A 16670-nucleotide genomic window follows, 5' to 3' on the forward strand; every position below is an offset into this window, starting at 1 on the left:
TATTACTAGATAAACTACAAATACTATTAGCAATTACTGATAACTACTGACATAAACTATTGAACAATTTGCTACATGTGCTACTGAAAAAAAACTACAATATGCACCAAAAATTTCTTATAAAAAATATGTTTAACGACTCGATATAATTTGAAACTACTGACATAACTACTAAACAGGATTACTAACAACTACTGACGCTACTAAAGAAAGACTATTAACACTATTAAACAAACTATTGATAGTATTGACAACTACTAACATTACTGACATAAATTGTTAAATAATTATACTATAACTTAAAACTACTGAATACTAAACTATTGATGACTATTAATACTATTAAATAATTTTTTTATGATTTCAAATTACTAAACAATTACTAGTATAACCACTGAACATCCTCATATTAATGTGCTCAGTGCCGAGCTTCGCCATAGACCCTGGTCAATGATCGGTCTTGGTTGAACTTGTACAATTTGTACTGTCAGTCTATTAGATCAAGATGCAAATTAACATTACATGCGCTGTCTTTGATTACCTCTGTTTTGCACTGTTAAGGTGCCCCAACTTTCTTCTGTCCTCTGAAAACCAAGGCCATTATTATCCACACTTGGTTCGTTGTGTACGGTAACACATGTTTGCTCTCAGTGCTTTTACTCTTGAATCTTTTTCCTTGCAGCTGCAGAGAAATATTTGTTTTTATCGGGTGTCCGTAGCACTACCTCTACTAAAAGTTGCTGGCGGGGAGGGAGACAGATCCACTCATGGGCGGGCACGTGGTGCGAGGAACACGAGTGCCAGCGCGGGAGCGCGCTGTTGGGCGGGCCAGGGGGCAGGAACGTGCGCTAGCCAATAGAAACGGCTAGTGCGGGCAAGCAGGCGGGCGCGCTGGGCTGCTGCTGTGGGCGCGCGGAAAAGCAGGCACGGGCCTCCGGGCGCACGGTCTAGCGAGAGAGCGGGGATGAGTCGGCCACATGCTACAATAATTTATGTGGATGTGAATTGACTCATATACTACAATAATATGTGTGGGTATGGGTTGGTCCATATGCTACAATAACCTGTGTAGGTGTGGGTTGGCTCATATGCTACAGTAAATAGTGGGGAAGAGAAGTAGATTGGGTTGATTTGTTGGTTAGTTAGGTTAAACCAGATTATTTGTTGTGTTAAGTATAGAATATTATATTACACTGTAGTGTATATATATATAATTAATGTATCAAGGTTTAACTTTAGTTACTGTTGTGTCACCTAAGTTACAATCTAAAAAATAGTAGAATTGTAATTCGCAAGACAAAAGTTACAACTAGACGTAAATAAAAAAATTAAGTTGCAATTATATTATAGATGAACATACCTTCTAACGAAATCCTTACCTAGTGATATACAATTTAAGGAACAGACTTTCATATATATATATATATATATATATATATAGACACACACTGCGTTTAGGCGCAGAACAGACTTGTGTTGCGCCATTATGGCCGATTGAGCCAGCTGAGCCTTTCGTGAGTCAACAAACCAATCCGCTGATGCCACACACATCAAACTCCACCCACCATAGCATGCAACAGAGATTCCTTTTGTTGATTCGAATCGTTAAAATATAATATCTCTAAAATTATAGATCCAATTTTCGATCCGTTTGAAGCATATTATTGGGAAAAAATATGCTTAACAAAATAAGATCCATTAAGACTATATTTTGATGAAGTTTTCGGATTGTTATACAGTTACAACATGGCACTGCTTTTGTAGTAACTGACATATCTTGTGGATCACAACTATACTGCTTTTGGCATCGTAACTGGTCGATCATATATATTTGTAGTAATTGACTTATCTTGTGGATCGCAACTATACCATTTTTGGGATCGTAACTAGAGGGTGGCGCAACAGTGAACTTGGGTACGTCTAAGCACATCATAGATATATAATATACACACACACATATATATATATATACCTATACATATATACATATATATATATATATATTAATTGTAACTTATTAGACTCTCATGTTGCACTTATGTATTTCTAGACGTACGGTTGTAACTAGTCTACCTAGCGGATTGTAATTCGTAATTTTTTGAGTTGTAACTTGGAGTGCGAGCAATGGTAAATTATAGCGCGGCTAGGCGCATAATAGACTCATTTCGTTATGTGTGTCTATATATATATATATATATATATATATATATATATATATATATATAGTCCTGCGTGGGAAATGCATGGTCTTGCTTGGGACTATTCCGCTAACACACACCTCCCTGTAGTTGGGGCGAACGTTCAAGCTGGAACATAACTCTTTGAAGAGCGATGACGAAAGACCATTGGTGAAGATGTCAGTGTACTGCGAGCTTGTGGGCAAATGAAGCACACGGACCTTGCTGAGAGCCACGTGTTCCCGTACGAAATGCAGATCGATCTTGACATGTTTCGTCTGCTGGTGTTGGACGAGGTTTGTCAAAAGATAGACCACGCAAATGTTGTCACAAAAGACAACTGTAGCCTGGCGTAGGGGACAGTGTAGCTCAGCAAGTAGCTATCGCAACCAACATGCTTCGGTGACCACGTTAGTAGCTGCATAGTACTTCACTTCGGCATTGGAATGTGAGACCATCTGTTGCCGCTTAGAAGAGAGATGAGATTGTCGCCGAGGAAAATGTTGTAGCCTAATGTGGACTTCTGAGTGTCGGGGCAACCTGCCTAGTCGGCGTTCGTGTAGGCTATGAGTGAAGTCGGTGAAGTGCGATGAAGCTACAATCCGTAGTTGATGGTGCCTTTGAGGTAGCGAAGAATATGCTTTAGAAGATTGGCATGTGGCTCACGAGGATAATGCATGTGAAGACAGGCTTGCTATACGGCATTGGCGATGTCTAGGCATGTGAACGTCAGGTACTGTAGTGTGCCAAAATGCTCTTGTAGTCAGTGGGGTTCGCCACTAGGTCGTCGGCGGAAGGGAGCTTAGCGCTAGTGTCGATAGGGGTACTGCAAGGCATGCAGCTGGACATGCCGGCACGTGCGAGAATGTCCTTTATGTACTGGTGTTGCGATAAGAAGAACCCAAGGTTCGTCCATTGGACGGAGACGCTGAGAAAAAAATGAAGGTCGCCGAGGTCCTTGAGGGAGAACTCACAGCACAGGGAGTCGATGACACATTGAAGCAGGCTCGAGGAAGAGACAGTGAGGATGATGTTGTCGATGTACTGGATGAGGTAGATCGTGTCCCCACTGTGGTGGTATGTGAATAGGGAGGGATCAGCCTTTGATGTCGTGAAGCCCAGGGATGCGAGGTAAATTGCAAAACGACTAAACCAAGCCTGGGGCGCCTGCTTGAGCCCGTACAACAATCGGTTGAGGCAGCAAACATGAGTGCTGTGCTTGGGGTTGATGAAGCTAGGTGGTAGCTGGCAGTAGACGATCTCTGATAGCATGTTGACGTCCATGTGATGAACCGGCCATCTGTTGGTGAACACAATGGTGAGGATGGTGCGCACAGTGGCCGCTTTCACAACCGGACTGAACATCTCCTCAAAGTCAATGCCAAGGCACCGAGAGAAGCCCCGGAGGACACAACGTGCCTTGTATTGATCCAAGGAGCCATCAAGCTTCAACTTGTGTCGATAAATCCATTTTCCTATAACAACATTAGCACCAGCAGGACGTGGAACAAGATCCCACGTATGGTTAGCGCAAAAAGCATTAAACTTGCTCTCCATAGTGAGACACCAATTATCATCTATGAGAGCCGTGTGGTACGTGCGTGGGATGGGTGAAGGAGCAGCAACATGGAGGTTCAACCGATCAACTGGTTGATGAAAACCTCGCTTCCCCTGAGTCGTCTGTGAGAAACTGACCAAATTGTATTCTAATTAATTATTAGGATGATCATTTACATAATCACGACCGTAATAATTAACTAGAATCCAATCACGGTAGTCCCAACATATGTTTTATGCCCAAGATCGGAACACACGCCTTTACAATAGCTTCATCACATTAGGACATAATAAAGAGTGAGTAATGAAAATATATTACAAGTCCTTAAGTGATTACAGTTTCAACCATTTACGTAATACGAACACTAGGAGGACAAAAAAAAAACAATTTCCACTCCTAGCTGGCTAGAGTTACTACGCAGCGGAAAAAAATAAAGTATAAACAACAAAAGATGGGTATCACCATTAGCCCTGAGGCACAACCCCAAAACAATGTTTTCGAAATAGCTCGCACTACTTTTGCCCGTTACCAACATCAGTAGGTGCGAAGTAACCAAACACTAATTCTCCCTCACCTACAAGACTCGTCAAAACAAACGTGAATACGAAGGTACTCACAACACTTAATCCATAATGGGTACATATAATAACCTGACTTCAATAATCATGTATTTGAGGATGTGTAGCAAGGAATCTGCCATAAGGTTAAATGATCTCATATGCAAAAGCATTTTATCAAATCAAAAGTTTGAGCATCTACAACCTAATAATTGTATCCTCCGATCCTGAGCTCATCAACATAAACATAATTACCACTTGAACCAGCTCAACTCATCATCAACCATCACTATCCATTTCCCAACATACCATCACCCCCAACAATGAAAACTATGATTGATGCAGATGGATAGGAGCATGCTCATAACCGAGAGTGTGGTAATTCGAATTGATTTTACACCCAGCAGGGGTACATCTTTACACACAAAACTCGGGTCTATCCTCTTGGCCCTCGAGATAACCTTTCTCATACCCAGAACTACCCACTTGCATATGCCCCTATGGCACCAGGGCTACCGCAAGCGTGTCCCGGACACCTCTGGCTCCCCGCCACTTTTCTTCTCCTTATTCTTTTTCTCTTACACGTCATAGGGACGCATGTCAAGCATTAGTATGTCGTATGATAATTGGCTCATTCGTACATTTGTTGAATATGTGGAAGTACGAAAAGTGGTTAAGCTAACAGCAAACAACGATTGGTGCTTACTTGACGCAAGTGGTCTATGACATTCAGGTTCCTCTCCCGACCGACCCCTAGCACCGCCCACCTCTCATCTCATCCTCACACTCATGTTTCCCAAAATAATCAATATCTTTGTAAACAATAATTAAGCCTATAGCTCATGAACGATGGTCAAACTACCACTCGACTTCTACCAAGAACCTATGCATTTCTAAGCATCTCGGATAACTTTTAAGTTAGACAACAACATTGTTATACCCAGGTTACAAGGATAGAGATTATCAATAATTCATGGTAGGAACAATGCATCAACATAGGTTCTACTCACAAAACCCGATATTGACTCACTAACATGCATAACATACATAAAGCGATAATTTATCAATTTAGACATCACATGATCCAAAGTATAAGGTAGAATATGCTTAGATTCTTGCCTTGTTGCTCCAACGCTTCGCTCACGAAATCCGGTTTGGTGTCAGCCTCGACCGCGAGAACCGTCGGCTTGTCACTCTCTAGACGATTCAAGAATGCATCGAATAAACCAACAAATGATGGAAATGTATGCTTATGATGCACGCTTGTGAACGATATGAAAGGCTTCATGTTTTGAAAACATTTGCAAAGAACGCTAAATGATTCGGGTTTTGAAAGGTTTGAACCTCATATAAAAGAACCTATGTTCACAAAGTTCTGTGTCGCTGGCGATCAGACCGGAGGCATGGCGGTTAGACTGTGAGAATCGAACAGAGAGCAATTTGGTACTTAGTAAAGCTGACAGTCAGACTGGACAATGGTGGTCAGACTGTGGCTGGCGGTCAGACCGGCCAAGTGGCGGTCTGACTCCTAACCCTAGAGTTTTAATTGAAAGCTTGAACTGACCTAGTCTCAACTGGCAATCAGACTGGCTGTAACGATGGTCAGACCGCTGGGTCCTACCGGTGCCATCTTGGTGAGGCCGCCACCAAAGGCTCCAGCGATGCCTTCGACCATAAAGGGTACCAAAATGCTCTACGAGACTAGGGGAGTGTTTCTAGGGTGGTTTGGATGACATGCACTGGGCCAAACTCAAAAAACCTCATGGATGAGATCTATAGCTAGGGTTGAGCTCGGTCTAAATGAAATGGAGACCGGTAAGAGTTTGGGAACAATGAGAAAAGGGTACGGGAAGGCTCACCTCAGCGTGGGGAAGCTTCCTATTGGATAAGACAACTCCAAGGAAGCTTCGATTTTGTAGATTGGGCTTTGTGGTGGTTGATGGCCTTGAAGTGGGGAATCTTGTGTAAAAATGTCTCCAGCGATGGAGATGAGGGAGAGGAGCTAAGGGAAAGCTTTGGGGAGCTTAGGGAAGTCGTCTTCGTTGATCTTCGGCCATCGGGGATGTCGAGGTGGTCTCTCCCTCCCTCTCTCTTGGTTTGGGTGAGGAAGAGCAAGTGAGAGTGAAAAGAATCGAGAGAGAAGAACGATGTCCGGTCAATGGGCTTTAAGTTAAAAGCCTCTACGCTCTGGCAATCAGATCACGGGGACTCTCGGTCAGACCGCGGTCATGGTCCTTATACTGGAAGCCTGGTTCTTCTTCTTGTTTCTTCCTTTTTCCTTTTCTTCTCCTTTTCCAAAGTCTTTGGGTCTTTCTAACTAACTCTAAACCATTTCCACTCATAAAAATAATTATAATATGGTAGGAAAACGCGCATCAATCCTTAACATATAATTTTTGAAACATGTTTAAATACTCAATTTAAAATTATCCACGCAAAACAGGATGTCATGATGATTATGCATGCTTAATGACTAGATTAAGATTTTGGGATGTGATATCATCATGGAATGATCATTGGCAATAGGCAGAACCAGCACAACAGAAGGTGGCACTCCAAGAGGTACAAAGATCTCCTTTGAGATTCGGCTGGGGGGCTGGTCCTAGATCTACCTCGTACGTGGGGTTAATGCATGTGGGACTTAGACGGGATGAATCGTTGTTGGCTAGTAGTAATGAATGCACCAAGAGTTTAGACAGGTTTAGGCCGTATAGAGGCGTAATACCCTACTCCTGTGTGTCTAGTATATTATCAATGCTCTTCGAATGTCTTTCTCTGGATCTCTAACACTCTTGTTTTTCTCTGTCTTACAAGGTTTGGGGCCTTCTGTTCTATCGGTTGTGTTTGAAGTCTTGAGCTTCTGTCGGAGGATTAACTCTAGTCGCAGGGATCCCGAGAGACCCCTTTTTAGAGATTCGGCCAGGGGGATGATCCTGAGTATGTTCGTCGGAGAAATAAATAGGAATGAATGCAACTGCCGGTGGTGGTGGAATGACCTAGTGCAAAAAGAAGTAAATGCACCGGAATTTAGACAGGTTCGGGCCGCACGGGGGCGTAACACCCTACTCCTGTATGGATATCGTAAATGCCCTGAGGAAGTCCCTCAAGGATGTTGCTGGTTACAAGAATGTTGGTCTATCCTAGAGCCTTTGGCTCTCTGTTCTTCGGCCTATCTCGTGCTGCTCACTCCTCGGTCGTGTTTCTCTTGTGCTGTGTTCTTGTCTATGCTTGTGCGCCCTCTCTTTTTTCATACCCTTTCCGGATGCATTCAGCTATATATGCTTCTGGGCCGCCGGCTGCTTTAAGTACCCGCCGGCAGCAACGTGCCCAGAACGGGAGGGAGGGGGCATGAGTTTCGAGACACCATAAATGGAAAGGGTGTCATCATTTCCTCTGGGCGAAGTGATCGGGGGTGGAAAATGCGGCACACGCCCGGTCATCCGTCACCATAAATGGCCTGGCAACGGGCGCCGTGGAGAGGGCCCACCGGGCAGCCGCAGAGCGGCCCGGCGTACCCGCCCTGTCTTGTTCCCCTGCCACAGCAGTGCGGCAGACGGAACTTCCTTCAGTGGGTCCTCGGGATACTTGGGTGCCCAAGGGCCACCGCCGGCGGCCTCGGGCACGTTTCTCCCGGTACTTAGCTCTCCTGATCGTCGAGGGACTAAGGTGCTCAGGGGCCACCGTACACCTTTTCGAGCACTTTCTTCCCGGTACTTAGATTTCGTGGATCATCGGGGCATTGGGGTACTCGGGGGCCACGGACTGCAGCCCCGAGCGCCTTCTCCCGGGACTTGATCTTTTCTCATCTTGCGGGAGAGACTCCGTGGGATGGCGCCATGTGGTGGATGGCTGGCCTGGCCTCAGGATTTGGGGACCCCCGGTTCCTGATACACCGACAGCAGCCCCCGGGCCCATTAGCAGGCAATGGCCCAGAGACTGCAGATGGGCCATTCGTCGAGAACGAGGCCGAAGTCGGCACTGACGCCACGTGGCGAGCTTTCAGAAGGTGGTCCCTCCGGTCTGGGCCTTTGGTATGGCCCAACGGGGAGCCGAACGGATGCGCGTCCAAACGGCTCTCGAGGCGTGTGACAACGGGACGGGCGGCGCGTGATGACGGAGCAGGCGGCACGAGCGGCAGCCGCGCAAATCGAGAAAAATACGCCTGGCAACTGTTGACACCGCACGATCTGTGGGAGATTCGCCTGGCGGTTGCGTTGTTCGAGGAAACCGTCCCGCCGAGCGCGCTGTGGCAAGTGACGTTTGAATCCCCCTGGGGTATAAAAGGAGGAGGGAAACGAACCGTCCCCCTCTTTACGCCATCTTGTGATCAAGCTCTTGCCCTCTTTGCGCTCTTGAGCCCTAGACTTTCCTTAGGCGATCAGAGCACCTTCCTTTCCCCACTGTCCAGATCATCCCCCACCCCGACGAGATGTCAAGAGCAGGAGGGAGCCGCCGCGACAGGACTCCCGACAGCGTACTGCCAGAGTCCCGCCTGGTGAACGAGGAGGCGTCGGACAGGGTTCAGAAGCTGATGGTCCCCGAGGGCTAGTGGGGGGTCTCGGTGGTGACGCCGGCGAGCTTCCTGCCGGTGACAAACCGCCCGGGGCGCATCGTCCTCTTCACTTCCTTCGTGGCGGCCGGGTTGGTGCCTCCACTTTCAGCGTTCTTCCTTCAGGTCCTGGAGACATTCGGGATCCAGTTGATGCATCTCAGCCCCAACTCCGTCGTCATCCTGGCGGTCTTCATCCACCTCTACGAGATGTTCGTGGGGGTGCCGGCATCGGTGACGCTCTTTCGGCACTTCTTCGTGCTGCGGTCGGCCGGGAAGAATAGGGGCTTCTCCACCGCGGATGTCGCCGGCTGCTGCAACTTCTGGCTGCAGGATGGCCTGGGAGGTGCCACCACAGATGGACGCGCGGATGGCGCCGGTCCTGGAGCGCATCGAATTCCTGCGCCAGGCCGGGCTCACTTCGGTAATGGTGGTGGCGGACTACCTGCGCCGTCGCCTGGCGCCCCTGCGGGAGCGGGCCCAGCCCTGCAGGTTTTACACCGGCCCCCAGGACATCACCCGGACACAGATCGGCGAGGAGTGGGACTTGGGCAGGCCGGCGCTGAAGGGACTGCTCCGGGTGGTGATCGGGGTGGATGATATGAGCCGAGCGGAGCTCTCGTGGAAGGAGATGGCGCTCTGCGTCAATCCGGACCGGGTGGCGCTGCAGGCGAAGCTGCCAGAGTTCAACGCCCAGGGGCTGGTCGATAGGCCAGGGCGCCAAAACCCCGGGACCATTCAGATCCCCGGAGCGGACGAAGCGGCCGGCGAGGAGGCCGCAAGCGATCCGGCGCAGATTGGTGGCCCGGGCGCCGCATGCGGCGAGCGGCAGGCCAGCGGTGGGGCTACTGCGGGCAGCAGCCGCCAGACCGGAGGAGGAGGTGCCGCCCACAGCGGGGCGGCGATAGCGCCGGGGGACAGAGGGAAGCGCCCCCGGACTTTTGTTCCTGCGCCGGTGTCCCCGTCGTCGCCGTCGCCTGGCGAGGAGGGAGGCCGGGGCGGTCAGTCATCCAGCGCGGGGCCATCGGCGGGGGCGGCATTTGCGGTTCTGGAACCAGACTTTGATCTGCTTGGGCCTGGTCTGGAGCCCGGAGACCGCACGGCGGCCCCGCAGAGCCCCCCGCTGAAGCGGAGGAGGGAGGACTCCGGGCCCATGTCATCGGGCCCGGGGTACAGGATCCCGGCATCGAGATGGCAATACAGAGGACCCAAATCTACATAAGTTTTCCCCCTTCCCTTTGTGAGTGTACTTCGCCCAGAGCGGCTTTGAAGACTAACCTTCGTTTTTCTTTTGCAGGCCACCGGCGGAGGCGCCGAGGCCGGTTCCAGCCCCTGAGCCGAGCACACCTGAGCCAAGTGCGCTGGTGGAGCCAGAGTTGCTGAGCGCGCCGGCCGAGAAGGAGACACTGGTGTCGCCCAGCCCCGAGCGGGTGGCAGCGGCTGTGCCCGAGCAGCCGGTGCCAGCTGAGTCCGCCCCGAGCGTGTCGAGCGTGGGGCGGTCAACCTCGTCGTGGGTGGTGCCTGCATGGCAATTTTCGGGGACCCCGAGCCCCTCGAAGGAGGCTCGCAGGGGACCTAGCGCCCAGCCGTCACCCAGCCAGCCCGCTGACCCCCTCGCAGTCATGCTGGGAAGCGACCGGGAGGTGATCGGGCGGCTGGAGGCAGCTGTGGCGGGGGAGATGATGCAGCTTGAGGCAGACCGCGCCGCCCTGCTGCGGAGAGGGCACGGCTTGTCGTGGGCTGGCGCCTTTTTGAGGCCCGCGTCGCCGCGGCACGCGCCGCCAACGAGGGCGAGCGGCGCGCCCTGGAGGAGGAGCGGAAGGCCCTAGAGGGCACCTGCGCAGAGGCTGCGCGGGAATGGGAAGAAGCCGTCCGTCTGGCCGAGGCGTTGCAGCAGCAGGCTGCCGAGGCGTTCGCCAGGGAGAGGCAGGCGCAGGCGCGGGAGGAGACGGTTCTGGTCCGCGAGAGGGCGGCGGAAGCCTCCCAAGCTGAATTGGCCCGCCTGAAAGGCGAGGCTGACCAGGTCCGCGCCGAACTCCAACACCGAGAGGAGGAGCTCCAGAGCCGGGAGGAGGACGTCGCCATCAGGGAGTCCGATGTCGGCATTACGATGGCGGACCTGGAAGCCTGGGAGGAACTGCTGATTCGTTGAGAGACGAAGGCCGTTGAGGCGGTGCTAGCCACGGCCGGTCGGGAGGAGCGGGCCACCAAGTGGGAGTCCGAGGTGACCGCCCGCGAGCAGACCCTTTCCGTCCTTGCAGAGCGGGTGAAGCGGGCTGAAGCCCAGGCGACCGGCGCGGCCGGGGAACAGGGCTTCGAGGAGCGGCTGTGGCACGCGGCGGAGGAGCTCGATGCCGCCGAGACCGAACGGGCCAATGTGAAGCGGATGATGGAAGACATCTTCCGACATATGCGGAGGTCCGTGAGGGCGACTGGGCTCAGGCGAGTTGATGTGGAAGCGAAGGGGACTGGCCTTGGCCAGGTTGCCCTCGGCTTCCAGAGGATCAGCCAGCGCCTCGAGGCACTGCCCCAGGCCGTCCAGGAACTCGCCGCCCGGGAAGGGCAGGGTTTGGCCCAGGCAGTGGCCGAACATGTCCTGGCCTGCTACCGAAGCCGGTACCCGAACTTCTCACTGGAACCAGCTCGGGAAGGGGTGGTTGAAGCCGAGGAGGAGGCTGCCCGGGAGGCAGTTCGGGGCGTCGCCACCGAAGTGGCGGCCTGCTTTACGTGCGAGGCACCGCCAACCTCAGACCCGGGGAGCAACGGCGAGGGCTCCAACTTAGAGTAGGCTTTTTTAGTTTTTCTTTTTCTTTGTCTTGATGTAAATATGGGAGTGATCCCTCAGAACAGCTGCCCCTTTTGTGAATATAACGGAAGCCTTTCTTTGGGGTCACAACTCCAGTATTCTTCTGAGTGCTTGATGAAGTTTCTGCCGTTTTATCTTGATGCCCCGAGGAGTACTCAGTCGGACCGACCCCGACCTTTCCTTCCCCGAGAATGAAATCGCCCCGACCGTCCTTCTCGGCGCGTTCAACCCCCGAGCCCTCGCGAGTCCGCAACAGCTAAGTCAAAAGACAAATGCACGATCTTCCTTGCTCGGGAAATAGATCGATCCAGCACGGAGCACGCCATGATCGGTGAACACTTTTCCACCTTACGACCACTCAGCTAGTAGACTGGAGACATGCGCGGGAGGTAATGCGACCAAGAGTCCCCACGGTTCGGTGGTGCCCGGGCTTAGGACGGACCGGACCGAGCACCGACAGCCCGTCCCTGTGGCCTAGGCTCCGGACTACTCGAGCGGCTCGAGCGATAGGATTACCCGAGAACCCCAGGGACTCGGTAGTGCTCGGGGCCCTACAAGCGGACTGAACACCACGACCACCATGAAAGACTTTGATCGGATATTACCGCACATACGGTACACCTTTCTACAGACTATTCTGTCGTTCTAGGAAAAAGTGGACACGCGGCAGGGTTTTGTGCGCGAGGAGACCATCTCACCGAGCAGATTAGAGTACGAGGGCCCCCGAGGATGACTCGGGAACAATATATTACTTAATGTAAATTCGTCTGAATTTAACCACTCACCGGATAGCTGTCAGCCTTTCGGCCATCCGATCCAGGAGGGGCACGCGCTCCGATCTCGGGGTGCCCGGGAACTTGGTTCCCACGGCCGGGGTGCCCGAGCACCAGGGGGCGCATGAGGAGCCTGGGATCAGGCGATCCCGACCGCTCACGCCTGAGCGGTAGGACCACCCGAGGACCCTTGGGGCCGAGCAGCGACCTGGGCACGGAGGCCCTCGCGGTCGACCTGCTTTTACTTTTGATTGTCGATCTGTGACTTGAGAAAAAATAGAGAAATTCTTTGCTTGGTGCGCTCTGTTAGTGCGGTACTTATTGTAGACTGAGACCTCTCGAATGCCCAGACCGGCGGACAAGAGCAGACAGAGGCATAACCCAGAGGTCCTATGGTTCGGTGGCGCCCGGGTATGACAGACCAGACCGAGCACCGACAGCCCGCCCCTGGGGCCTAGACTCCAGACTACTCGAGCGGCTCGAGCGATAGGATTACCCGAGAGCCCCAGGGACTCGGTAGTGCCTGGGAGACTGTCACGACACCGAACACCACAGCCTACCACAACAGATGTAAGTCAGCACAACTAACTGCGTGCATACCGATCGGGATTCTTTTATCAGCGGGGAAAATGAGAGAGCAAATTTTTCTTGCACAATCGAGCATCTCACCAGACTGATTAAACATATGGAATCTAGAAAAATGAAATTGACATATGATTGCACATTGATATACATACTGTATTGACAATTTTTTTTACAAGGTTGGGTGACTTACCCAGTTAGTGGTAGCCCCCGGTCAACTTGGGCGGGGGGAAGCCCCCGGCCTGGGTGACCTGAGCCTGCAAACATGGCCATCTACGGGAAGAACTTGCGCAGGTGCTCGATGTTCCACGCGTTGGGGAGCGGCTGCCCATCTTCTGCAGCCAACCGATAAGAGCCTTCTCGCGGGACACTGATCACGGTAAAGGGGCCTTCCCACATAGGGGACAGCTTATTCCTTCCTTCGCGCGACTGGATGTGTCGGAGAACTAGATCCCCCACCTCGAGAGACCGGGCCCGGACGTGGCACTGATGGTAGCACCGCAGGCTTTGCTGGTAGCAGGCTGCTCGGACGGCGGCATAACACCGGCGCTCTTCCAAATAGTCGACATCGTCGCGCCTCTGCTGCTCCTGTTTGCCTTCAGAGTAGGCATGCATCCGAGGGGAGCCTAGAGTGAGCTCGGAGGGGAGGACCGCCTCAGCGCCGTACACAAGGAAGAAAGGAGTCTCCCCGGTAGCGCGACTTGGCGTGGTCTGGTTGGCCCATAGCACAGCAGGCAGCTCGTCGATCCACCCTTTCCCATGCTTTGCGAGCACGTTGTAGGTCCGGGTTTTGAGCACATTCCGTATCTCCGTGTTGGCGCGCTCGACTTGCCCATTGCTCCAAGGATGAGCGACAGAGGCGAAGTAGAGCTTGATGCCGAGGTCTTCGCAGTAGTCCCCGAACAGGGCACTTGTGAACTGGGTGCCGTTGTCGGTGATGATCCGGTTCGGGACACCGAATCGACTGGTGATGCCGCGGATAAACTGGAGCGCCGTGTTCTTGGTCATCTTGATGACTGGGACCGCCTCCGGCCACTTGGTGAATTTGTCGATGGCGACGTAAAGGTACTCATAGCCCCCGATTGCTCGGGGGAATGGACCCAGAATGTCCAGTCCCCAGACCGCGAAAGGCCATGACAGGGGGATGGTTTGAAGAGCCTGAGCTGGCTGGTGAACCTGCTTTGCATGGAACTGGCATGCTCTGCAGCGCCGAACCAGCTCGAAAGCATCCTGGAGGGCTGTAGGCCAGTAGAAACCTTGCCGGAAGGCCTTCCCGACCAGCATGCGGAACGATGCATGGCCACCGCACTCGCCCTCGTGGACCTCAGCGAGAAGCTCGCCGCCTTCTTCCCAGGAGATGCATTTCAGGAGAATGCTGCCTGCGCTACGCTGGTAGAGATCCCCATCTACTATGGCATAGCGTTTGGACTGCCGAGCAACTCTTTTGGCAGACGCCTCATCCCCGGGGAGGAACTTTTCCTTCAAGTACTCTCGAATCTCGTCCATCCACGAGGCATCTTGAGAACAATGAGCAAGCGCAGTGCACTCGCCGGACGGCGACACCCTGTCGGGGCTCCCCACTGAGGGCGCCGCCGGGGTCTCCTGAATTAAGCTCAAGGTTTCCCCTTCGTCCTGTTCGGCAGGCAGGACAGAAGGCCGTGTAAATCTTTCTTCAAAGACTCCGGCAGGGACGCGCGCATGGGAGGAGGCCAGGCGGGAGAGGTCGTCGGCCAGAGCGTTATCGCGGTGAGGGATGTACCGCAGCTCCAGGCCATCGAAGCGCTTCTCTAGCTTCCTGACTGCCGCCACGTACGCCGCCATTTGAGGATCTGTGCACTGGTACTCTTTAGATACCTTGTTTACCACCAGCTGGGAGTCCCCCTTGACCAGGAGGTGACGAATCCCGAGGCCCACCGTGGCTCGGAGGCCGGCGATAAGGCCCTCGTATTCCGCCATGTTGTTGGATGCGCGGAACAGCAGCTGCATGACGTACCGGACTTCTTCACCCGTTGGGGAGGTGAGAACCACTCCGGCCCCCGCGCCTTTCAGCGTGAGGGAACCGTTGAAATGCATGATCCAGTACCCGGGTGAATCGTGCCCAGGGTATGTGGAGATCTCTTCTGGGACGGCCTCAGGGACGGGCGTCCACTCTGCCACAAAGTCAGAGAGTGCCTAGCTTTTGATCACCTGGCGGCTGACAAAGTGCAGGTCGAACTCCGCCAGCTCCACCGCCCACTTGACTACACGCCCGGTGCCTTCTCGGTTCTGGAGGATGGGCCCCAGTGGGTACGTGGTAACCACCGAGACCTTGTGCACTAGGAAGTAGTGGCGCAGCTTTCAGGAGGCGATGAGCACGGCGTAGAGTAGCTTCTAAACCTGGGGGTACCTTGTTTTGGCCTCCCGGAGGACTTCACTGACGAAGTACACCGGTCGTTGTACCCGGTGGGCCCGGATTGCGGCCTCGCCTGAGGGCCTGCTACAGCCCCCAGGCTCGGCGACATGGTTGGGGCTGACCGGGTGTTCGGGCTCTACTCCCTGGTCGGGAAGAGCCAAGTGCTCGGACTCGACTCCCTGCTCGGGAGGAGCCAAGTGCTCGGGCTCGACCCCCTGCTCGGGAGGTGCCACGAGGATGGAGGAGTGCCCGGGGGCGACTGGGAGCTAGGACCCAGCACCTGACCCCATGCACTCATCGCGCTTTACCACCAGCACCATGCTGATGACCTGAGGAGTGGCCGATACGTAGAGTAGCAGTGGCTCGCCTTCGGACGGGGCCACCAGCACGGGTGGTGAGGTGAGATACTTCTTCAGATCGCGGAAGGCCTGCTCGGCCTCCGGCGTCCAGTCGAAACGACCGGTCTTCTTCAGAAGCTTGAAGAGGGGGAGCCCCCGCTCCCCAAATTTGGAGATGAAGCGCCCGAGGGCCGCCATGCAGCCGGTAAGACGCTGGACCTCTTTTAGTCGAACCGGGGGTCGCATCTGCTCGATGGCCTAGCTCTTCTCTGGATTGGCCTCGATCCCTCGGCTGGAAACCAAGAATCCGAGGAGCTTGCCCGTAGGTACCCCAAAGACACACTTCTCAGGGTTGAGCTTCAGGCGGGTGGTGCGGAGATTGTTGAAAGTCTCGGCAAGGTCTTCGAGTAGGGTGGCGCGGTCTAGGGACTTGACCACGAGATCGTCGATGTAGGCCTCGACGTTGCGGCCAACCTGCGAATCAAGGGTGATGCGGATAGCGTGCTGGAAAGAAGACCCAGCGTTGCGCAAACCAAAAGGCATTGGCACATAGCAATAAGTCCCCACCGGAGTGGTAAAAGCAGTTTTTTCTTCATCCTCTATGGCCATGCGAATCTGGTGATAACCAGAGTTTGCATCTAAAAAACACAAAAGATCACATCCCGCGGTTGCATCTACAATTTGATCTATGCGGGGCAAAGGAAAAGGATCTTTGGGACAAGCCTTATTTAGATCGGTGTAGTCCACGCACATGCAGAGCTTGCCGTTGGCCTTCGGGACGACAACTGGGTTTGCCAACCACTCGGGGTGGAGGACCTCTCGGATAAATCCGGCGTCAAGGAGCTTGCTGACGTGCTCCCGGATGAACTCCTGGCGCTCAAGCGCCTGCCGTCGGACCTTCTGCTTCACCGGGCGTGCGTCCGGACGCACAGCCAGGT

This window comes from Phragmites australis, chromosome 5 (assembly GCF_958298935.1).
Source record: "Phragmites australis chromosome 5, lpPhrAust1.1, whole genome shotgun sequence".
Lineage (NCBI taxonomy): Eukaryota > Viridiplantae > Streptophyta > Magnoliopsida > Poales > Poaceae > Phragmites > Phragmites australis.